Here is a 23,596-nt window from a genome sequence, read left to right as displayed (position 1 = left end):
CAGCACAGGGCGGGCAGGGCTGGGCTGGCTGCTTTTCTTCTGGGGCTGAGTAGGGACGTTTGGCGCCCAGCTAGAGGAGGGGGTGTCGGGCCCAGGTGCGGAGCGCTGGGCCTGGGGCTCTGGAGGCGGGGGCCCGGCGGTCCTCGGCTCCTGCTGCCCCAGCTTCCCCGCCCCCGGCGGGCCGGGCGGGGGAGGAGCTCGGCGCGTCCCCGCCCCGAGGCGGAGCTGCGGGCCGGGCCCGGGCGGACCCGGCGGGGTGGGCCGGGGACGCGAGGCGGAGCGGGGCCCCACACAGGCCGCGGCGGCTGGCTCGGGCCCCTACGGTCCCAGCGGCGGCTGGAGGAGGAAGCCAGGCGGCTGGAGGAGGAGGGGAGGCGGAGGAGGCCGAGGCTGGAGCGCCGCTCGCCGCAGACTCACTTCCCCGGCTCAGCAGGGAAAGGTACCGCGCGCCCGCTCCCGGCCCCCGGCCCCTGGCCCCCAGTTCTCGCTCGCGCCGGCAGGAGCTGCGGCCGGCACCGGAGGGTGAGGGGCCCCGAGGGCTCCGGCGGCCCCGGGCTGCGGCGGCCAGCGCGGCGCTCGGGCGGGAGGGCTGGGGTGCGCTGTGCCGGGGAGGCTCGCGGACCGCAGTGGGCGCCGCGCCCCCCTCGCTCGCGTCCGGGGAAGCGGTGGTCCGGCCGGGTGGGGTGATCCCGGGGCGGGGGCTGCGCCGGCCAGGCCAGCGCACTGGAGTGCAGGGCAGGCAGGACCCCCGGAGCTGCGTGCTGCAGGGGAGCGCCCGGGGCGCCCGGCGGGCGCGCTCGGTGGGCACAGACAAAGCCGGGCGCCGACGCCCCGCGGCGACTCGGGCGGTCCAGGGGGTGGGCGCTGGGGAGAGAAGAGAAGGCGCCGGGGCGACGGCCGGGACACCGGGAGAGGCTGGGCAGCCCGCCCTCCTCCGGCTCTCCGGGTGGTCTCGAGGAGGGAGGGGGGGCGGCAGGCAGGGTGGGGAGCAGCTCTCTCAGAAGGGCCAACTGGGGAGCCAGGCTGGGAAACGGGTAGGGTGTACTGAGTGCTCACTTTGGGGGGAGGGGCTCAGAAAGAGGCCACTGCCTTGGGGTTGGGGGCTGGGGCTCTGGTAGGGCAGGTGAGGGGCGCGTGGACCCCCTCAGAGCTAGCCCTAGGAATAGGCAGAGCCCCCGTGAGGTAAGTGCAGTGGCTGGCACGAACGCTCAGATGTACCCACAGGTTGTTTGCAGACCGGGCTGGTGGTGACACATCCCGTGCCAGTCCGTGGGGGGCAACTTGGTGTTTGGAGCCAGCAGCAGGCAAGCAGGTGCCGCAGGGGTTGTTGGAGTGGGCATGAATAGAGGGTTGAGTAGGTATGCATCTGAAAGTGTGTGCCGTGAATCTGGCGCTTCTGCCCCCCCCCTTCCTTCTTGTGAGGGGGGAGGAAGCATCTCAGTTCCTGCCACAGGCCCAGGCCGCCACTTGGGCTCCAAGGTGGTTCGCTCCCTGTCCCACACTCTTGGATTACTTCCCCTCTCTGCAGTGTCAGAAGTGGCTTCTTTTCTCCTGGATCATTCACAACAGGATAAGAACACACCTTGATGCCCTCCTTCCCTTACTTATAGCCCCCCTTTTTGGCCTTCATTCTTCATTTTCCCTCACCTACAGACCTACTTCTCCAGTTCTCTGCACAGCAGAACTTCTCCAAAGAGCTGTCTGCACCTGCTTCTCTGGAGCGCATTCCTTCGCTTCAGTCCTAGCACTTCACTGAAACTGCCCCAGTCAAGGTCTCCAGTGATTTCCACGCTCCCACAAGCAGGTCTTCCTTGACCCCCTTGGTCTTATTGATCTTCTCTCCTTTAGAATCAATATCCTCTCTTGACTTCTGGTTTTCCTCCTCCTTCCCTGGCTAGCCCTTCCTTAGTCGTCTTTGGGGACAACTCCTTCACTCAACTCTAAATGTTGGAGGATCCCAGGGCTTTGTCCTCAGTCCCTCCTCTGTCCTGACTCCCGCTATTTACCTATCCTCCCAGCTCTCATTCTTATGATTTATAAAATCAAGCATTAATTTACAAACACACTGATCTTAAATGTACATCGTTTTCCTTCTCATGATCTTAAGTAGCAAATTTTGTCACCAGCCCCAGCTTCTCTATCTAGCCACCCATCTGATGGTTTAGGGTGTCCTGGATGTCTCGTAGATATGAAAACTTCATATGGATGACACAGAACCCTGACGGCACTCCCCAGATGTGACCCTCTGTGGGCCTTCCCATCTCCCTAAACAGCCCATAACCCACCCACCTGTAAAGACAGCTGGTGGCACCAACTCCTCCCTTTGCCTCCGTCCCCACATCTAGTCCAACAGCACGTCCGTTTGGCTTTTTCTGCAAAATCTATCTCAGGCCTGTTTTTCATGCTCAGACTCACTGCTATGGCCCCAGGCTACTGACCCAGGCCAAGCCACCTTTTATGTCTTGCCCAAAAGCTGTAGTAGCTGCTTTCTGCTTTCTCCAAATTCCCATTTGCCCACCTCTAATCTATTGTAACAGAGCAACAAGAATGATTTAGAAAAATAGTGATTAGATAATCACATTCCTCTAAAACCCTTGATAGCTCCCTGTTTCAGTTGGAATAAAATTTCAAAGCGTACTGATTAGACCCTCCATGATCTGGCCACCATTGACCTCCTCCAGCCTTATCCTGACCGCTGTCCCCTTTGCATTCTTCCTGATAGCCATGTCTGAATCACTTCTGCCCCCTGAACACCAGAAGCTTGTTCCTGCCCTGGGCCTTTGCTTGTGCCATTTTCTCTGCCGGGAATGTTCTTCTAGGGTTTTCTACTGGGTTGGTTCTACTCCTTCTTATTTTTTAGGTCTCAACTTTAATGTGCCTTCCCAGTCTTGGTAGAGGCCCCCTCCCTACTCCCCTGTAATTCATCATAGCATCTGGTTTCCTTTTTTCATTATATTTATCGCAGTCCATAACCGTTTGTTGCAGTTGTCTGTTTACTTTGTCCAGCTTCTCAAGGGCTGGACCTTGACTGAATGGCCCACTGCTGTGTCTGGGGCATCTAGCATAGTTCCTGGCATGTAGCTGACTCTTGGGAGGTCTTGAGCCAGGTGGGAAGGTCAGGGCTGGGTTAGGCAGAAAGACGTGGGTATTGCAGTCATTGCAAGAGCCCCCCTTTAAACCTTATGCGACCCTGAGGATTTTTATTTTCTGTCCACTAAAGAAGTTGTGCAAATTGCTGTAAAATCGGGATATGAAATGGAAGTGGGGAAGGTACAGGCAGCTCAAAAGCGGGCCTGTATGCCTAGAGGGGGATCAGGTAGGTTTGGGGGATGTGGAGCTGGTGTGGGTTGTGGTGGGTTGGGCATCAATGATTTCCTTTGCTCTCTTTGGTGGAAATCCAGGCTGGGTCAGCAGAGGGCTCTGTGTGTGTGTGTGTGTGTGTGTGTGTGTGTGTGTGTGTGATCTAACTGAGGAGATGGGGGCAGTCTGGGCAGCCAGAGATTTATTTCAGGCCTATACCTTGGGTGCCTGCTGGCTGCCCAACCCTGGGGGCAGGGAGTTGAAGGGGAGGAAGAAGCTGGGGCTGGGGGTTTTTCTATAGACCCTTGTCTCTCCACCCACAGCTCTCCTCTTTGCACAAAGGAGCCAGCTGAGAATTAAATTGTGTGGCTGGTGCTCTCAGAGTTGAGAGCTGAGAGTCAGGGGACCTCAGCTCTGGGAAGGCCCTGGATAGAGGGACTGGTGATGGACCAAGGGGACACTGTGAGGGGAGTGCTGACATGCCTAGGAAAGGCTTGGAGCAAGGGGAGTATCCTGGGTGGGAGAAATCAAGCAGAGCACAAGAGGCTGGGCCAGGGCCCTGGTATACTCACTGGGTGCCATGCAGTCGTCTAAAGACTTTGAAAATATTAACCCCTTTCATCCTCCTAACAGCTCTATAAGGTAGGTCTTATTCCCATTTTACAGATGGGAAGACTGAGGCAGTCCTCACAGAGTGAGGATTTGAACCCAGGGAACCTGGCTCCAGGAACTGTGCCTTAAACCACTCCACTCTGCCACTTCTCCCATGCCGCTCAGATCCGCACCAGCTGAAGCCTTCTTAACAAACAAGGGCTTTTTCCGGACTCCCAGAGGTGCCTGGCCTTGGGGGCTGGGGAGGTAGGAAAGAAGTCATACCTTCTAAGGTAGAAGGGGTCCTCAGAGTGGGCAGCTGAGGTTCTCTGCTTCATGCCCCATTTTTTCCAGGAGGGGCTCTAGGCCCAGGCCAAGTAGTTGGGTGTCATGCAGACTGTGATTTTGGGGTGCTGGGGAGGTCAAGTGCAAAAACAGCTCCCTGCTTGGGATGCCATTAGAATGTCAACTCTCTGGGTTTAGCATTGCCCATTGCCCTCTTCATCTGCCTCTGGAGAGCTCAAGAGGTCAGGTAGGGGAATCTGCAGATAACCTGCTTCGAATTACTTTTAGAATGTTGTCAGGTGGAGCTTCAGACTTGGCCTTGGGGAGTGTGGATGGAGGTTTGAGCAGAGCTGGGGGCACAGAGAAATGAGACCTGAATAGAGCTTAATCCACATCACTACTGGTCCTGTCCTTACCTCATTTTGTCTGTCTGTCTGTCAAATGGGACTGGAGAGACTTTTTCCTTGCCCCCCAGAGGTTGTGGAAGCTGGGAACTCCTAGAGGTTACATGCTTGAGTGCCTTCTTGCAGACCCAGCATAAAGGAGGGAGGATTTCCCACGAGGTGCCAGCCTCGAGGAACTGGGCCAGGAAGGAGGGAGGCGGGTGGAGGGTGTGGCAGCCCTGTCCTTCGAGGCTTTCCTGTTTGGTCATGAGGACGCCGCTGGGCAGGTGACTTGGCTTCCCCGGGGCCTGGCCGGCTAGCCGAACAAGGGTTGCTGACTATATAGGGATGGAGTCTCTTTGCTTCAAATTCTGAGCCCCACAGACGAAGAGATCTGCTCCTCTATCTCGGCAGATCCTGCCAGTCCCCCCCAGAAAAGAGGGAGGAAGAGTTGGTGGCATTCTTTTCATTTTGGGAAACTGAGGCACAGCGTAAGCACATCGCCGCCACAAGCTCCCCAGGCCCATGGTTCTTGGGAGTGCCCCTTCTCTGGCAGGGAGACTTGTCCGTACCGAGTCCCTGCCTGCTGAGTTGAGGTGAAGACGGTGGCAGAGCCCGAGGCTGGCAGGCTGGAGCCAAGGGTGGACTTGCCCCTCAGCTGGACCTTGTTACCTGTGGTCAGCACCTGTGCCCCAGTCTGGTGCTCAGAGCCACTGGGAACACAAGATAAGATCTCCACTCTGCAGGAAATGAGTGAGCCATGCCAGATGTGATATAAGGGGGTATAGTTCCGCCAGCTATCTGGTGGAGGTGATGCTTTAGAGGGTCCTGAAATCCTGGGCAGCATTAGCCAACAGAGGGGGAGATGGCATTCCCAAGGTGGAGGGGGAACCCAAGCTTGGAGAACTGGTCAGGGAAGGCCTTAAGTGCCAAGCTGCTGAGTCTAGACTTGATTCCCTAGGCCCTGGGGAGCCATCGAAAGTTATAGGCCTTGGGTGCAATGACTTGATTAGACCAGTGCTTCTCAAACTCTTAACACATGGATCACTTGGGCATCCTGTTAAAATGTAGGCTCTAATTCAGTGGGTCTAGGCCAGGGCCTGAACCTCTACATCTCTCACACGCTCCTGGATGGTGGAAACCTGCTGGTCCGTGGCCATTTTTGTGTAGGGAGGGTTGAGACTGGGGACTCAGGGCCCAGGCAGGCAGGCAGGGCCAGGTGCAGGTCAGGCGGGACCTAGAACAGGTAGAGGGGACCATCCTGGGTCCTGTGGGCTCTGTGGTAGGAGGCATAGGAGCTGCATGTGTGGGGTCCTGGGGGAGGGGAGTATGTAGGGGTGTGGGATGCAGGGGCCACTGTGCTGGGAGGTGGGGCTGGGTGGAGGGCCTCTGGGAGTTTGGGTCTCAGACCGGTAATATAGGCCTGATTTTTCTAGTACCTGACTGTGAGGAACTCTCAAGACCACGAGAGGGTGTCTTAGGCGATGGCCACAAGGCAGGGTGACACACTGCCAGTGTGTAGGGCACCTTATCTTTGCTGACAGCTGAGCCCGGCCCTGTGGATAGCCAATCAGGGGTGAGCACTCTTCCTCCAGCCAGGGTGGGGCCAAGAAGATTGGGGAAACAGCTGACTTCAGCCCCAGACATGCCATCCTTTTCTGAAAGTCCCCAGAGTCACCCTAGCCGCTGAGCTGTCACCCCCAGGGTGTGCAGCGTCCTTCACTCTGGCCTGTGTGAGTCCTTGCAGCTGGTACTGATGGTTACCTGAGCCGCCGTTGGGGTCTTATCCCACCTGGCCACCTCCCCGCGTATCTGGGTGCTTCTCTCTGCTCTGCCCCTGACTGGGCCGTGACAGGCAAGTGTCTGCTCCCCTCTGAGGCCCGAGTTTCCTGTAAATTGAAGGACCCCATGCCCTCCCTGGGGAGTTGGGGTTGGAGCGGTGGAGGGTTACAGGGTTTCCTGGGTGGGGCCTGGCATCTCAGAACGGCAGCTTCATACATTTTAATTTTGGTTTAATATTAAAATTCAAGGCTAATGATGGAGTAGACATAAGCAGTTTGCCCAAAAGCACTGTCCAGCTTGCTTTGGGGATTTCCCAGGCCCCTTACTGTCTGGGCCCTACATGGCCTGGTGGGGTGGGAGGAGGGTGGTATCTGAGGGCCCCAGTGAGATGAGATCCCTTCCAGATGCTGGCAGGAGGGGAAGCAGTCACTTCACCCAGAGGAAGGTAGAAAGGACAGGCCCTGAGGGCAGTGCCAAGAGGGGCTCGCAGGCTGAGTTCCCCAAATGTCCCCTATATGTCCTAAAAGGATATCCCCCTGTGATCCCTGCCTGTCTGCCCTGTGCTGGCCAGGCTGTTCTGAAGAGGTGGGAAGGGGCAGCATTTCTCAGACTGTTCTGAGAAGCCCCAGGGGTTCCAGGGCAGATAAGCGTAGAAACTGGCAAATTCATTCCACCAGCCTGTGGGAGATTCAGAATGCATTTAAGAGAATTAAAGGTTCTGACAAGTCCTGCAGAAAAAAAGAAAGCTTTTAGTGTTTCCTAAACTGATTTGACCATGAAAGTCTTTTTTGGGGAAGACTGCCTAATAATATGTCCCACTGACCAGGAAAACACCCGGTGGGAAGGGCTGTTGTGGAAAGATGCTCCTCTGCAAGAGACCACAAGCCCGGGTGATGGGTGGGCCTGGAAGCACCAGGTAGGGAAAGAAGGATAGACGGGTAGTTTCCTGGGGGAGGTAGGCTTGGTGGGGTGGGTACTGTTTGGACCGTCAGTGGAAGAAAAGGGCACTGCAGAGGGAGGGTTGGTCTGAAAGGGATCTGGGCCCAGAGCCAGCCCTGGCTTCTTGTGGCAACAGCTCTGTTCCGCTGCACTGGGTGGTTGAGGAAGGGACCTGGGAGGAGGCTTGTGGTAGCCAGGCCTGGGTCTTTGTGATCCTGGGACGGCTTCCCCCCACTCCTCCCCCACCATCTCCTTGCTCTCCAAGGTCTCCCAGCGTTTCATCTCCCGAGAGTGGGGTTGTGATCTCGGCAAGAAGTTAAACTGCTCTGTGCCTCAGTTTCTTCATTTGGATGATATGACCTCCCTTGTAGGGCCATTGTGACACTCAAATACTGGTTGGCTGCTCTTTGTGTGATTGACATGGCTGTAGGCAGTGTCTCCGGCGGGGGGGGGGGGGACCCAGGGAAGGGGACAGTTGTCAGGGACATGAAGAGGTACAAAGGCCAGCAGAGAGCATGGTGAGGCTTAAGGTGGGGTCCTGTCTGGGGATCTCATCTGACTGGGGCCCTCAGATACCACCCTCCTCCCACCCCACCAGGCCATGTAGGGCCCAGACAGCAAGGGGCCTGGGAAATCCCCAAAGCAAGCTGGACAGTGCTTTTGGGCAAATTGCTTATGTCTACTCCATCATTAGACCCGAGGAGTAATCTTCTGTAGAGGGGAAGAAAGAGGGACGGCGGGGGTAGCCCGGACCTGCTGCTTAGAGGAGTGGCCGGCGGGGGTGGGGGGAGATTTTGACAGAATGAGATGTCACAGGCTTGGTCTGGGTGTGGGAGTCAGAAGGTCCAGTGGGTGCACTTAGGAGACGGGGTGCCAAGGGCAGGGGGAAGGTGGCAGGGGCCTGCCTTGGGGAGCCATCAAAGGTCTTTGAGCAGGGTAGTGGTTTGATCAGAACGATGCTTTAGTGTGAAATGTGGCACGGGTGGGCAGAGATGGTGGGGTGGCAGTGCAGGAACCCCCCCCCCCTTAAAATACACACATTGGGCTTCCTCCAGAATAGCTGTGCCCTTTCCCGGCTCAAAGCACGGGGAGGGGGCAGGTTGCTTATATGACCCTTCTGCTCAGATTCTCAGAGCTCTGAGTCCATTTTCCCAAAAGGTTAAGAATCTGCCCCTGACGGGGCGCCTGGGTGGCTCAGTTGGTTAAGCGACTGCCTTCGGCTCAGGTCATGATCCTGGAGTCCCGGGATCGAGTCCCGCATCGGGCTCCCTGCTCGGCAGGGAGTCTGCTTCTCCCTCTGACCCGCCCCCTCTCATGCTCTCTCTCTCTCTCATTCTCTCTCAAATAAATAAATAAAATCTTTAAAAAAAAAAAAAAAGAATCTCCCCCTGTCACTTTCCAGGAAGGGGTGTTGCCAGTGCGGGAGGGGGAGGGGGAGAGTCCCAGGGCCCTGCTCCCTGCCTCTCCCTTTCTGCTCCCCCGTGGCTGGGGGGAACCTTCAGGGAGGCTACCCTGCTTCGCCCCTTGCCACACCTCATTTCCTCTGAGATGTGAGGGCTCTTTGTTCGGCAGCTCAGGTGGAGGAGACGGGGTGAGGCCGCTCTAGCAGTGACCCAGGAGAAGTTGCTGTCAGGGCGCATGCAGTGATGAAGGCACTCAGGGTGGCCCCTGGCAGAGGATGCTCCCGAGCGTCCTCACCCAGCCCAGCGCCAGGCTCCTGTCCTCCTTTGCCCCGGCTCCTTCCTCCTTCTTGCTCTCTCTACATCAGAGGCTGAGAGGACGGAAGATGAAGAAAAGAAAAGCATTTCGGTTCAGCCACAGCAGGGCAGCTTGGCTCTGGGGGAGGGGGGGAGTAGAGTACCCCTGCCCCCTCACTCCAGATTCCTTTCTCCTCTAGTTGTTTCTTGGGGGAGGATGTTAAGGAAGGTGTGATTTAAGAAGCACTGGGAAATGATTTGTAATTTTTTTTTTAAGATTTTATTTATTTATTTGAGAGAGAGAATGAGAGAGAGAGAGAGAGAGAGAAAGAGAGAGCATGAGAGGGGGGAGGGTCAGAGGGAGAAGCAGACTCCCCGCTGAGCAGGGAGCCCGATGCGGGACTCGATCCAGGGACTCCAGGATCATGACCTGAGCCGAAGGCAGTCGCTGAACCAACTGAGCCACCCAGGTGCCCTGATTTGTAATTTATTAGAAAACAGAAGAAAGAACCTAGCTACCCTCTGCCAACTTTGTGCCAGGCCCTGGCAGACCCATAGCTCCTGTCCTCTCCACACGGCCCCACCCGGCATGAGCTGTTACCCCATTTCACAGATGGAGAAACTGGTAGTGCCAGCAAATGGCATGACTGGGTCTCAAAGCCAGGTTCTCGGACATCTGGTCTGATGCCTTTTCTTTCCCTCACAGCCCCCACAGAGCCTGTCCCCAAATGTGCAACCATGCCTCCCTACCCACAACCAGACCTCCTGCCCAAGCCAGCCCAGCCCAGACCCCAAACTCCAGACCCCAGGGAGGAGGGGCTGATGGGTCCTTCTTTCAGACTGGCCAAAAACGAGACCTCGAGTCAGCTAGATTTTAAGATGACTCAAGCAGGAGACACTCAGGATCACCAATGTGCAGACATCCTTAGGAAAGATTTTTAAATGAGGCTTTTAAATGTTAAACACAGAGAGATCCCTTTTATTCCTTTTTTTACTTTAGAAATTTAAAAAATCATACACAATTAATGGTATGATTAACTTTTGAGTAAATCTGAAAAGGTAACTCTAGAAAAGACAATGAGCCTGACTCATTCCTTGGTTTTACAAAAGAGTAGAACCTGAGCGTTAAGATCCTACTAAGTGAATTCTGGAGCGCATTATGCCAGATGGGGGGGGTTGTGGAAGCTCTCTGAACCTCAGTTTTCCCCTTCTGTGGAATGGGGATATCGATGCGAGCATCAACTGATATATTTCACGGGAAATGCTCAGCACTGTGCTCTGTACCTCACATGTGCTCAGCAAAAGTAGTCATAACGATGATGACAGAATTTATAAGAACAGATGTTTCTTGATTTCAAAAGCTGGTGAGTTATTAATCTGGTGAGACTTTGAACTCAACAAAAGAACTTGAAGAATATGTTTATTGTCCAAGCTCAGCGTCTTAACTCTGTAGGTGTTTTATGGATTAAATCATGGGCTCAGGGCCCACATGTGCCTTTTGAAATGAACACCATTGGCTTTCCAGACCGGGTTCCGGCACTGGTGGGGGCGGGGGTGGGGGGTTTCTGCTTCAGGGTTGGACTTTATGGAGAGCCCTTTATTGGGTGATCCTGTGTTAGGACTCGTTAGGAGAGCACAGTTAAACCGCTCTGAAGTTACCAGGAGGGAGAATGTCTTGGGCCGGTGAGAAAGGAGGGGACTGTCTAGAGGGAAACATGAGTGAGTTGCTCTTAGAAAAGCAATTAGACCCCTGTTTCTGTCCCTGTTTATGGAGGACAAAACCAAGGGCAAAGGGCTGTGGTCCGGCGCAGCGTCGTGCCTGGCAAGCCTTAAGCCAGCCCTCATGGGGTAGGGAGGCTAGGGTGGCATACAGTGCGCCCCACCAGCTCCTTGGCTGGGAGGCAGGTGGCCTCCCAGTGGCAGCCCCAGGTTTTGGCAGTGCAGCTGGGCTGAGCCGCCAGGCCCTGGGATGCCTCCTGCCAGCCCCGAGTGCCTGGCACAATGTGTTCAGTGTCAGTCTGTGGGGAGGGGAAGACAGGAGAAGTGCCAAGCTGAGGGCAGTCCTCAGGCCTGCTGCCTGGGGAGGCTGAGTGGGAGCCTGAGAACCCAGCAAGCATTGGGCAGAAAGAGATGAGCTCAGTGCTGTCAAGCCTTGCTCTGCTCCTCACTCTATCCGGGTGGCCTCCCTCCCATCTGTGAACCTTTCTGAGCCTGTTTTGTCATCTGTAAAATGGGCAGCAGCGTGTCGTATTAAAAAATTCAGTGAATGCCAAGTCCCCAGCATGGGCTCCCTAAATACAAGTTTGCTATGGAGTGTATCTGGTGGCTGGGTGTTTTGAGGATGTTTTCCTTTTTTTTTTTTTTTTTTTCATTTTGGGATCCTGCATGCCACCTTTGCCCTGTGATAAACTCTGGTGAGTGGGGGCCATAGGAGAGGGAGCTTTGCCGGAGGGGGGAGAGAGTCGTGCCAAGCATTTCAGGTCCCCACACACACTGCCCAGACCCCGCCGGCCGCCATGGGCAGCCCGGCTCTGCCGTCGGGGCTGTGGCACCTCTTTGTGGGCAGGGTGTCCCCGGCGAGGCAGAGCGGGGACCCCGTGGCTCCGGAGAGAGGATGGGCTTGCAGGAGACCTCCCTCCTCCCGGGGCTTGGAGCCCAAGCACAGACGGGCTTTGTGCAGTCACGAGGGGCTGGCGCAGGGTGGGGGGGGGGAACGGTGCCCGGGCTGAGTTTGTCTCCCAGCCTCGGTTCTTGTCAGTGGTTTTGAAAGAGTCGATGGAAAGTGCTGACAGGGCTGTCCTCCTTCACCCCAGAACTGAGGCTGCTGTGGCTCCTGGCAGGGAGAGGGGAGAAGCCCCGCGGGGAAGCCACCTCCTCATCCGCCGCCCCCTGTCCCAGGCTTTGAGGGCCCCATCCGCAGAATGGGGGGATCTCCGGGTGCGGGCGGCTCACCGCAGTCAGGGGCTGCGGGGAGCTGGGATAGCCCCCTCCCCTGGGGAGGTGGGGGGGGCTGGGGGGTCCTCCTGCCAAATTCTTTGGTCTCAGTTTCTCATCCTCCCTCCCCACAGGCTTGTCGTGAAGGGGAGAGGAGACAGCCAGTTCACACAGAACTTGTCAGGGTTGATGGCGTCATGACTGGTCACCCAAGTCATCCTGACCCTGCCCTCGCCCTCACCCCCACATCCTGTCAGTCAGCCAGTCCCCAGGAGGTCACGGCAGCACTCTCATCCTCTGCGCCCCTCCTGCTGGTCACTTCCTCTGTGCCAGTGTCCCCTTATCAGCCAGACTTCCCTGACCTCCCCACACAGAGCGGCCGCCTCTCCCCTCACCCTGATTTCGTGTGGTGGCACTTGTCACTCCTGACCTGTTAGAGCCTCTGGGGGGTTGGTGGTGGAGGCGTCCGGCTGTTGCTGTATCCCGAGTACCTGCCACAGAGTAGCACTCACGAATCATCTTTGTTGCTGTAGTTGTTCTTACTGTTTCTATTGTGGTAAAAGATACATAACATTAAATTTACCATCTTACCCATTTTTAAGTATACAGTTCAGTGGTATTAAGGATATGCATGTTGCTATGCTCCAGAACTTTTCTTCATCTTTCAAAACTGAGACTATCCCCGTTAAACACTAGCCCCCCATATCCCGCCCCCCAGCCCCTGGCACCCACCACCCTATTTACTGTGTCTTTGGATTTGACCACTCTTGGTCCCTCATATAAGTGAAATCATACAGTAATTGTCCTTTTGTGACTGGCTTATTTCACTTTTCATAATGTCCTCAGGGTGCATCCATGTTGTAGGCAGGTGTCAGAATGTCCTTACTTTTTAAGGCTGAATAATATTCCATTGTATATGCCTAATGCGTTTTGTTTATCCATCTGTCAATGGACACTTAGCTGGCTTCCAACTTTTGGCTATTTTGGGATAATGCTTCTATGGACGTGGGTGTCCAACTATGTCTTTAAGACCCTGCTTTCAATTCTTTTACATATATACACAGGAGTGGAATTGCTGGATCATATGGTAACTTTAAATTTTACATTCATTCATTCATTTATTTATTTGAGAGGGGGAGGGGCAGAAGGAGAGGGAGAGAATCCCAAGCAAACTCTGGGCACTGAGCTTGGAGCCTGACGCCGGGCTCCGTCTCAGGACCAAAACCAAGAGTCAGCCACTTAACTGACTGAGCCACCCAGGCGCCCCTATGTTTAATTTTTAAAGGAACTGCCACACTGTCTTCCAAGGCAGCCCTACCATTTTACATTTCTATCAACAGTGCACAAGGGTTCCAATTGCTCCACATCCTCACCCACCCTTGTTATTTATTATTGACAGTAGCCATCCTAATGGGTGTTTGGATAAAACATTTTTTTTTAAAGATTTTTATTTATTTATTTATTTGACAGAGAGAGACACAGCGAGAGAGGGAACAGGGGGAGTGGGAGAGGGAGAAGCAGGCTCCCTGCCGAGCAGGCAGCCCAATGCGGGCCCGATCCCAGGACCCAGGGATCATGACCTGAGCTGAACTGAAGGCAGACGCTTAATGACTGAGCCACCCAGGCGCCCCGAGTATAAAATATTTTTGAAGGAATGAATGAAAATCCGTCCTCTGCCTCCTCCTGCCCCCATTTTCTCCCCTCTCCCCTCAGGCCTCATTTTCTCTCCTAACTTGCTGGTGCTTACCTCCAGCGGCTTCCCCACTGGCTACACCCTAGGCCTGGAACGTGCTGCCCCCCCCCAGGTCCTGTGCCCACACAGACTTCTCACTGCTCTTCACCCTGCTCTACGCTGAGTCTGCAGTGCCTGTGTTGTTTGCCGAGGGACTGTGTGACCATCCTGCCCCTTTCTCTGGAGGGCTGGGGTGCTGCCCAAGGAGCCTGGTGCCCTCTGGGGAGCCAGGGCCATCCTGCCCCTTCTCCTGGGTGCCCCTGTGGGGACAAGCTTATGTGTGTGGCTGCGTCACCTGGGGAAGCCGAGGGGTGCCCTGCACGCCTGCCGAGTGGCTCAGGTGGTGGCTGCCTCGGCTGCGGAGGAAGGTCGGGTGAGTGTGGCCACGTGGCTCCGTGGTCTGGAGCTTGGAGGATGAGTCATGGAGGGGGTGGGAAGGGTGGTGTTGAGAGCTGATCTTGCAGACAATGCCTCTGAGCCTTTGCCCTTCCCCCGCGAGAGCTCATTTCTCAGGGCTCTCCTGGAAATCTTCTCTGACTCCTCTCCCTGCCCCCATTAGGTGCCTGTCCCATCTTCTCCCCCAGTCCCCATCATGGCTGTTATCACATCCCTGTCGTACCTTCTCTCTTTTTATTTATTTTTTTAAGATTTATTTGACAGAGACCCAGCGAGAGAGGGAACACAAGCAGGGGGAGTGGGAGAGGGAGAAGCAGGCTCCCCACCGAGCAGGGAGCCCGATGCGGGGCCCGATCCCAGGAGCCTGGGACCATGACCTGAGCCGAAGGCAGACGCTTAACAACTGAGCCACCCAGGCGCCCCGTACCTTCTCTCTTTAATCCATTGCTGTGTCCTCCCCCGGGGCTAATGCAGTGCCAGGCGGGGCCGCGTCTTTCGGGGGAGGCAAAACATATAAATCTCTCTGAAGACATCTGAGGGGGAGCCTAGGACCCATGAGAGAGCAGAGCAGATATGATGGCAATCACCATTTGATAGGTGAGAAAATAAAGTTTTCCGCAGGACCACTGCGAGCTCAACGCTGTCCTGCACGCTGGGTCCTCTCTAAGGGAGCAGTCCTCATGGGCAGAGTTGGACTTGTCCGGCCTGAGGTGCACTAGAGGCGTGGAGCTGGCATTGCAGGGAAGTAGGGGAGGGGAGGTAGAGGGAGACCCTCAGCCCAACCTGGGGGAGGGAGTAGATCTTAGGCACTGCTTGGCCTGGCTGTTCTTTCTGCCTCCTCATCCTGCACAGGCGGACCCTGGATGTTCCGGGCTGGCCTGGAGTCTGCATTGGGAGCCTGCTCTAGAGTGGTAGTTCTCAGCCTTGGCTATATGTAGCATCATATAGGGCCCTTACAATGCTCAGTCCCATCCCAAAGAGTCTGATATAAATGACCCAGCATGGGGGCTGGGTACTGGTCATTTGTAAAAATCTCCAGGTGAGCCTAATGCACTGGTTGGGAAAAGAGTTCCTGTCTCCTGGGCTTGTAGGTTGTAGGGCCTGGGCCAGCCTCTCTTTCACTCCAACACAGCCCTGCATTTCAGAAAGAAAGGGAGCTGGTATCCTGAGTCAAATGGGGAGTCTGCCTAGGGGGGTCTTTACCTTGGGGGTCTCTGGGGAGACAGAATTGCTGACTGTGTTAGTTACCTATTGCTGCATAACAAACGACCCCAAACCATAGTAGCTTAAAGCAGCTACTTACTGTCCTCACAGTTTCTGTGGGTCAGGCATTTGGGAGCAGTCTAGGTGGGTGTTCCTGGCTTGAGGTCTCTCAGGAGGTTGAGACAAGATGTCAGCTGGGGCTGCACTCACTGGAAGGCTTGCCTGGGGCTGGAGGATCTGCTTCCTGGTGGTTCACTCACAGCTTGGCAAGATGGTTTGGCTGTTGGTAGGACTCAGTCTGTTGCATCATGGGCCTCTTGATAGGATTTCTGGAGTGTCCTCACAAGGTGGTGACTGGCTTCTCCTCTGGTAAGCAGTCCAAGAGAGCAAGGTCAAAGCCACAGGGTGTTTTCTGACCCAGTTTCAGAAGTCATGCTCTGTCACCTCTATGATATCCTCTTGGTTACACAGGCCAGCGTGGGAGGAGACTATGTTAGGGTACAAGTAGTAGGAGACGAGGGTCATTGAGGGCCATCTTGGAGGCTGGTGACCACATGGATTGTCTTTTTGTTGCGCTTTCAGCCTCACAGGCCTTGCCTGGGAGGTCCAAGCATCCCCCGTAAGTGGGGTGGCCCTTCTCTCCTAATGCTCTGTTCCTCTCCTGTCATCAGACTGTGTCAGTGTCACTGTGGGGTGGGGCGGTCCTCTCTGGAGGTCTTGCTCTGAAGTCATCTTGCAGGAGGGTCTGTGACTTCTCTACTGGCTCAACTTCCCCCATCTCCACCACATTTGGTCTCCTGGCCCAGGCCACCCTCCCCGTCCCCTCCCCACCGGCCCATGACCCTGACCAGCATGCACTTGGGCCTGTAGGAAAACAAACATAAGAACTATGGCTGCTACATGCCTGGCTCTGGGCTAGGTATTTTGCACTGTCACACTCAGCTCCGTGAGGCAGGCACGCTTTATCCCCATTCTACTGATGAAGGTACCGAGGCTTATAGGTCACTCATCTAATTAGTGGTAAAGATTCAAACTACTGGTATTAAAAAACAAGTGATCTGATCCCAGGGAGGGCCTGTATGAAAACCATGGTGCTATAGCCTGTCCTCAAAGGAGGGACTATTTATCACGCTAGATCATCAAGTGAACCATAAGGAAGTATATTTTTGTGATTGTGTGTGTGTGTGTGAGAGAGAGAGTAGAGGAGGGAGGGTTCCTCTCTGAGGTTCCTCAAGGGCCACAGTGACTTGGGTGCCTCAAAACAGGGCTGGTAACTTGGGCTTGAGGCTAATTTTCTCTCAAGTTCACCCTTTTAGGAGAGCTTCCTCCCAGAAGAGTGAGTCACTGTGAGCACCATCTCCTTTGAGCTCTCCTCTGCCCTCATCTGGTCTGTATCACCAAAGGCAGTCCCACAACAGTGTGGTCACTAGGACAGTGATCAGTTCTGTGGTCTCTTACACTTGGGTGGTTGGTGACTTCCTGGAGGGGGATTCACAGTTTGGGCATGAGGTTCTCTGCTCAGAGGGAGGAAATCCAGGCCATGGGATCCCCTCCTAAGGGCTGCTGAAGGGAGCCACAGTGAGATCTGTGCCCTTAGGACTTTGCTGGGGGACACTGGAGGCTGGCTAATAGGGATTATTGCCATTTTATTATTCTCATTTTACAGAAGGGGAAACTGAGGCTTCAGGGCTCCTGGAGTCTCCCAAGGCCACCCTGGTTGGGGCAGAGGCTGCTGTCTGGGGCAATTTCATCTTCTCTAGGAGCCTCCAGGAGTGGAAGTCATCATCTCAGCCCCCTGACCTCTCTTTGGGCTGGCGGGGGCGCGGTGGGGGGAGGTCATGGTATTTGCTTGCATCTGGAAGCTCTGGGATCTGAGGGGAAGACCGTGGGCCCTGCTTGCAGAGAGGTGGCTGCCTACCTGGCCAGAGATGATGTGTGCACACAGTCAGGCACAGAGATGGGGCCCCAGGGCACGGGCTATGGGGAGCGGGGGTCGGAGATGGAAGCTGGGCTGGTGGGCTGGCCCAGATTTGGAAAGGCTCATCGCTGATTGTTTAGAAGCAGTCATGACCAGCCCCTGATCTGATCTATGGTCAGAGTGTGAACCACTCACTCACTTTTGCTCAGGGTGGGATATCTAGGGCGGGGTGTGGGGCAAAGCCATTTGAGTGTGGCTGTGGGAGCAGGAGTATAGTCCCGGGCTCTGCCCTGGCCCATCTCTACCTCCGTTTCTCTCAGACTGCCAGCTGAGCTTTATGCCCATCAGAAGGACTCTACCCTTTCTCTGGCTTTTTCCAGGCTTGCTTCCCCTCCTCCACCCCCAGCTAGGCTTCTAGCCCGGGTTGGGTCATCTCCACGGTCTGTCTCTGTAGGCAGCTGTAAGCTGGGGTCCTGGAACAATCCTCCTGGATCTGTCGTGCCTTGCAGAGCCTCAAGGGAAGTAGAGGCCAGACCACAGTGCTTATGTCTCCAGGAAGGCCTCCCTCTCCTGCCCACCACTGCCTGTGTGGGCCATGCCACTGGTGTTGTCCCCCTGGACACCCTGTCTAGGGCTGCCTCTCTCCATGCGGAGTGGGCTCCCAGCTTCTCCTGAAAAGGCTTACAAAGACTTTTAAAGCTGTGCTTTCAGGGACTTTACACATCTGGTCATGAGGAAGAAAGATGGCTAACAAAGACATTGTGTTGGGAGAGAAGTCCAAGTGCTAGTAAGGAAGATGGGGCCTCCAGAGCCCTTTCCCCACATTGGCCTTCGAGAGCCAGAGAACACTGCTGGTGGGTGTGCTCTGTGGAATGAGGCTCCCACGCCTTGTCCCTTTTATGAGCTTGGGGTTAGCTGGTGACCATTGTCTCTGATGCCCGACCCTCCAGAACTGGGTAGGATGTAGGCTGACTCAGAGTTGGAGGTCAGCGAAACATAGGCTGTGGTGTACTCTGATTGATGTCAGGGTCAAGGTCTCATCTGATACTAGGGTTGGGGCCAAGGCTGAGGCCTGGGTCTGAGCTCAGACGCTGACTGGGGTTCTTCTAGAAGTGAGATGGTGCCCCCAGGTCTCCCATCTCTGTCCTGGTCTCTTCAGGGGTCTTCCTACCTCTCTGCTCTCTCAGAGATGGCCCTGGCAGAGGGCCACGCCTTTTGTCTGTGCTGTCTCATTGAATCCTCCCAGCTGTCCTACCACATAGCGGTACTGATGCCCATTTTACAAATGGGAAAGCTGGAAGACTAAATGAGGCAGTTAAGCATCAGATGGGGCTCAAACCAGTATGTCCAGGAGGTGGGGTGCCGGTGCTCATCCTTGGGGTGAGTTCAGAGGTATTGGCCAGGGAAGACACTAGTCTAGGGTCACCTGGTAAGTGAAAGACTGGGCTCCCAGGCTGCCGCTGCCCTGTCCCCATGCTTAGACCGTCTCACTGCCCACCCTCATGCCCCTGTGGCTGGCCAGGCCTGGCCCTCCCTCTTTCACTTCCTGGCTGCCTGGCCTGGGTGAGGAGGCCTGGGGAGGGTCTGTCTGGGAGGAGTTTGGGCCCAGCCCCTCCCTGGGGTTGAGGGCTGGGAGGGGCCTCATGTGCAGACACAGAGCCCCTTTGTCTGGGTCACTGTGCAAAGCAGCTGGTCTGGGATTTCTGGGCGTTTTTTACATTTGAAGAATAATTGCATTGTCTGGGGGGCCCAGGAGAATCCAAATCCCTCCCCAGACCTGCCAGGCAGTCCAAAGAGATTCCCCTGGACCAGCCCCCCAGCTTCCCTCCCCCTCCCTCCCTTCTGTTAGAAACCTGAAGCAGAGAGGAGTCCCTCCAGGGAAACTGAGGTAGGGCTGCAGCCCTTGAGCACTAGGAGTATCTGTTCGAAGGAGAGATACTCTCCAAGTCCCCAAGGTTGCTTAGGGGAGGGTCCAGGTGGCCCCCAGAGCCCTGCAGGAGCAAACATGGGGCTTATAGGAAGGGAGAAGGCAACTGATCGGAAGTGGTGGGCCCATTTTGGAGTGCTTCACCTGGAGTCTGGACCGTTAAGGGTGAGGTGAGGTGAGCCAGGTGGGCTAACTGCCTTGGCCATATTGTTCTCTCGGAAATGGGTCATTCACAATGAGGTGACCTTGGGAAAAGGACAGTGAGGCAGACACATTTGGGAGTAGCCTGTGTTTAGAGGGGAGCCAAGGATGGTAAGGGCTTTTTGTTTCTGGTGAGGGGAGACTTTGGAAGGGCGTGGGGCACCTGGGAAACTGGCTCTTGGTGGCAGTGGCCACTGTGGGGGGCGGGAAGTGACCTGCCGATTGCCGGGTGAGCTGAAGCGGACTCCAGTCCTGAGGAGGAAGTGGCGCCTTGCACCGAGCTGGGCCACTGACCGTCCTTGCGGTTCACCCCCACGGCCTGAGGAAGGGTCCCCCGTGTAGCCTGGGACCACACCCTACTCGGTGGTTGTGGGGCTGCAGCCTCATTACTGAATCGCAGCACAGGATTTCCTGGGGTGAGATGTCCCTGCTTTGGGAACAGAAGAGCGATGGCGGCGGGGGCTGGGTGGGTGTATGGGGGTGATCGCGGAGCCCAGCTAGTGCAAGGAACGCACATTTCCAGGGGGTCAGCTGCTTCGGGAAACATCAGTGGAGCAAGCCCTGCACGAGGGTGTGCGTGTTAACAGAGGCCAGAGCCTGCTTCTCTGACGCGTGTGAGGGAGGGGTGTCTCCTCTAGGGCTTCAGGTGGGCAGCGCTGGGGATCCCAAGACTTCAGTGAAGTTGGGGTATGTGTGTATGTTTGGTGGCGTCTGAGCGAGACTTGAAGCCAGAAAGGTCAGCTGGGTCCCGAGGCTAAAGGGCTGACATGCCGAGGCCTTCCCCATGCCTGGTACATGGTTAGTGCTCAGTGAATTGCTGGGTTAGGTTCCTGGTCAGTGAGAGGCCTGGGTGACACTTGGGGCAGGCCCAGCAATTCTCTAGGGGTACAGTTCAGAGGGAGGAGGCAGGCGAGTGCGCGGGGAAGTGGAGAGTGGAGGCCACAGTGATTCTGGCTGCGGGCTGGACATGGCTTGACCTGATGGATAAGGGCGGTCTTCCCTTAAGGGTGCATTCAGCTTGGAGCCTTGGGCCAGGTTGGAGGTCCAGCGGTGTTAACCATGGTGGGGAAGCACATGGAGATATGAGCTGTCCCCAGCTCCGTTCTGGGCATTTCCAAGAGGGGCTCAGGAGGAGGCCAGCACTAAAGCATGTCTCTGGTATTTGGCGATTAGGAGGCACTTCTTGGAGGGTCAGTTTGAGGGGGATGCAATGAAACTGGTGAGCATGTTGAGAGAAGGTGCAGTGGGCCTGGCCTGCTAGTCTTCATCCTTCTTTCTTTGGTGACCCTGCCCCAGGGACAGGGCCTTTCTTCCCTCCGTTCCTCTCTTTTTCTTCTTCTTTTTTTTTGAGATTGTATTTGTTTATTTGACAGAGAGACACAGTGAGAGAGGGAACACAAGCAGGGGGAGTGGCAGAGGGAGAAGCAGGCTTCCCGCTGAGCAGGGAGCCCAATGTGGGGCTCGATCCCAGGATCCTGGGATCATGACCTGAGCTGAAGGCAGAAGCTTAACGACTGAGCCACCCAGGCACCCCTGTTCCTCTCTTCTTCCCCTGCTGCCGCCTGCTTTCCAGATTGGCTTCTTGGGCAGGTTCAGTCAGGGCAGTGTTGGCTTTGGGCAGCAGGGGGAGGCGCTGGCTTGCAGGCCAGAGCAGAGGTCAGGCAGTGGGGCATTCTGAATGAGGGTGGGATGCTTATGCCATGGCGGGGCCTGATTTCTCGAAGCTACCAGGCTTGGCCTGCCTGGGGATATGGGAGCTCCAGGCTCCCACCCTCATTTTGCCATGGAAGCAGGAGCAAGAAGACAAGTGGCTGTTGCCCTGCACCTCCCTCCTCCCCCACCCCTCCTCCTCCTCCTCCTCCCTGCCTGGCTGAACCAGCACTTTTTTCTTCTCTCCTTTATCTGCTCGAAAAGTACAGGGTGTTCTGTTTCTCCTGTGCATACAGATCAAGGAGAGGATGTTATTTATTTATTTATTTCCCAAAGGCGAGAGAAGGACAGGCAGGCATGGAGGAGCAGTAAGTGAGTCTTCTTCCTCAATAAGCCATTTTCTCATAAAATTAAAAAAAAAAAATCTGAAAGGAAAAGATGCCACAAACCAACAGGAAACAAGCTGCTTCTCACCCCCTCTTCTCTACCCTGGCTGGAGATACCAGAGCACTGGAAGGTCCAGTTCAGGGCTTAGCTGAGGGCCTGGCACACAGTAGGTCTTCCTGCCTATGGTTTTCTCTGTCCCTTTCCGTTTGGACCCCAGGGTGTGTTGGCTCCCTGGGTTGATATGGGGGGCCATGGGGTGGACTCCTCATCTCTCTGCCTTCTGTGGGCTGTGTGTAGGGCTTTTCTGGCTCCTTGGGAGTCCCATCTGGGACAAGGCCTGTGGAGGGAACTGGACTGTGGGGTTCCTTGTGAAGATCAGAGATGTAGGTGACCCACATGGCCCTTGCTTACCTACTTCCACCCCTGTGCTGTCTGTTTGAATTTAAGGTCTCTGATACATTGGGAGCTCGGGGTTCTTTCTGTGTTCCTCTTAAAGGCAAACTGCCCACCTGCTATTTCCCACCATGCATTTCTGAACCCTCACCCAGAGGCACTCTGCTTATAATTTAGTTACAGAACTTTACAGGTGATTTTCACACTTGAGGCTCTTACAAATATTGTCAATCTTGTGACATCACATAGGGCCTTATCTGACTATCACAATGTAGTGAGGACAAGCTGGCCCCTTCTGAGGCTAGCCAGGAAGTTCATGTCGCCCGCTGGGAAGGCGCTGCGCCCCAAGTATTCTTTCCCTCTATCAGCTTCCAGCTTAACTGGACCCCGGGTTTTCAGACGCGGTGGCCCACGGAGATTGGGGGTTCTGTGAAGAGACTTCAGAGGGGAGTGGGGACACCCCCACCCCCCCGCCGTTTCGTCCCAGTCACACCCGGGCCCCCCACCCCCTGGAACTTTTCCAAAAAGGGGTCGTCACCAGTCGGATGTGAGACCTCTGAAGCAATCCCCTCCTTTATTGTATAAGCGAGGCGGTTTTGGAGGGTGGCCCTGGGCGGGGGCGGGAGGGGGAGATTGCGGATGGAGCCCGGAGACCAGGACTGAGGCAGCCCCCCCTCCCCCCAGTCCTGGGGACCGAGGCACGCGGGCGGGGCGTGCGGCAGCTCCACGTCGCATCGCGGGGTGCGGGGCAGGTGGCGTCAGCGGCAGCTCTGAGCACCCTGTGTGTGTTTACCAACCTGACACCAGCCCGCGTCGCCCCGCGGACCCTTCCTCCCGCCGGCCGCGCGGGCCCCCGGTGCAGGCAGCCACACCCTCCCCTCTAAATTTAGTCCACCGGAAGGAGAACCCGGGCCAGGGCAGGGTGCGAGGGGAGGACGCGGGCCGCTGGACCCCGTGCTCCCAGATGCGCGCAGCACCTCGTTGGAGGGAGCGGGCAGGGATCGAAGGAGCCCTGAGGGAGGAAGGAAAGGCAGAGCCAGACCGGACTCTTCTGGAAGGGGGCGGGGAGCCCCGGCCTCCAACGGAGACTCGGCCTCGGAGGGGCCGCGGGCGCCACCTTCCGGCCCTCTAGGGAACAGCGGTGGCCGGCCTGGGGCTGGGGGGTTTGCAGGGAGTTTGCGGGCGGGAGTCTGGGGACGTGGCCGTCCTAGCCCGGGTGCCCAGGTGTGGCGTCGGCAGGCGGAGCGGGTGGGGGAGGCGTGAGGAGCAGCTTCGCAGCCTCAGTGTATTCAGAAAAAGGCCCCTTTGCTAATCCTATGATAAAGAGATGTTGGAGGGCGCGGTTCAACGTGGGACGGAAGCTTTAGTGGTCAGACCAGGAGACGCGAGAAGGAAGTCGGTGTGTAGCTTCGCTTCGCTTCTCTTCTCTTTCCCTCTCTCTCTCACCTCCCCACCCCCCCCCACCCCCCGCTTTCGGGCCAGGAATGGATATCTGAATAGTTATTGAGGTACACACACATAACAAATGGCACAAATCTTACATGTCCACAAGTCAGTGGATCTTTATATATACAATGTGTGGCCACCATTCGGATCAAGATACATATTCCTTCCACCCCAGAGAGTTCCGTCCTGACGCTTTTCAGTCATTCCCTTCCTCCCAATCTCTCTTCTCTCGTCACAGGTTCATTTTGCCACTTCATGAGCTTCATGTAAGTGGAGGCATACACTATGTACTCTTTGGTCTCTGACTTCTTTTGTTCAATGTAACTTTCAAGGGTATCAGTAATTTCATTCTGTTTATTGCTGAAGGATATTCCCTTGTACGAAAATGCTACACATGGCACAATTTATTTATCCATTCTCCCATGGCTGGAC

At 55.9% G+C, this 23,596-nt stretch overlaps 1 protein-coding gene across 5 annotated transcripts in view; it reads left to right on the top strand.

Moving 5' to 3' along the window:
• Nucleotides 1–239: 239 nt before the first annotated feature.
• SMOX (spermine oxidase) overlaps nt 240–23,596 on the top strand; it is a 37,708-nt gene continuing 14,351 nt past the window's right edge. For all 5 annotated transcript variants that reach the window (XM_021689150.1, XM_021689149.1, XM_021689148.1 and 2 more), the window contains exon 1: nt 240–439. The gene's annotated coding sequence lies outside the window, so the exon portion shown is untranslated. The remainder of the gene's footprint in view (nt 440–23,596) is intronic.

This window comes from Neomonachus schauinslandi, chromosome 10, assembly GCF_002201575.2.
Source record: "Neomonachus schauinslandi chromosome 10, ASM220157v2, whole genome shotgun sequence".
Lineage (NCBI taxonomy): Eukaryota > Metazoa > Chordata > Mammalia > Carnivora > Phocidae > Neomonachus > Neomonachus schauinslandi.
This window is presented reverse-complemented; position numbering and strand designations above follow the sequence as displayed.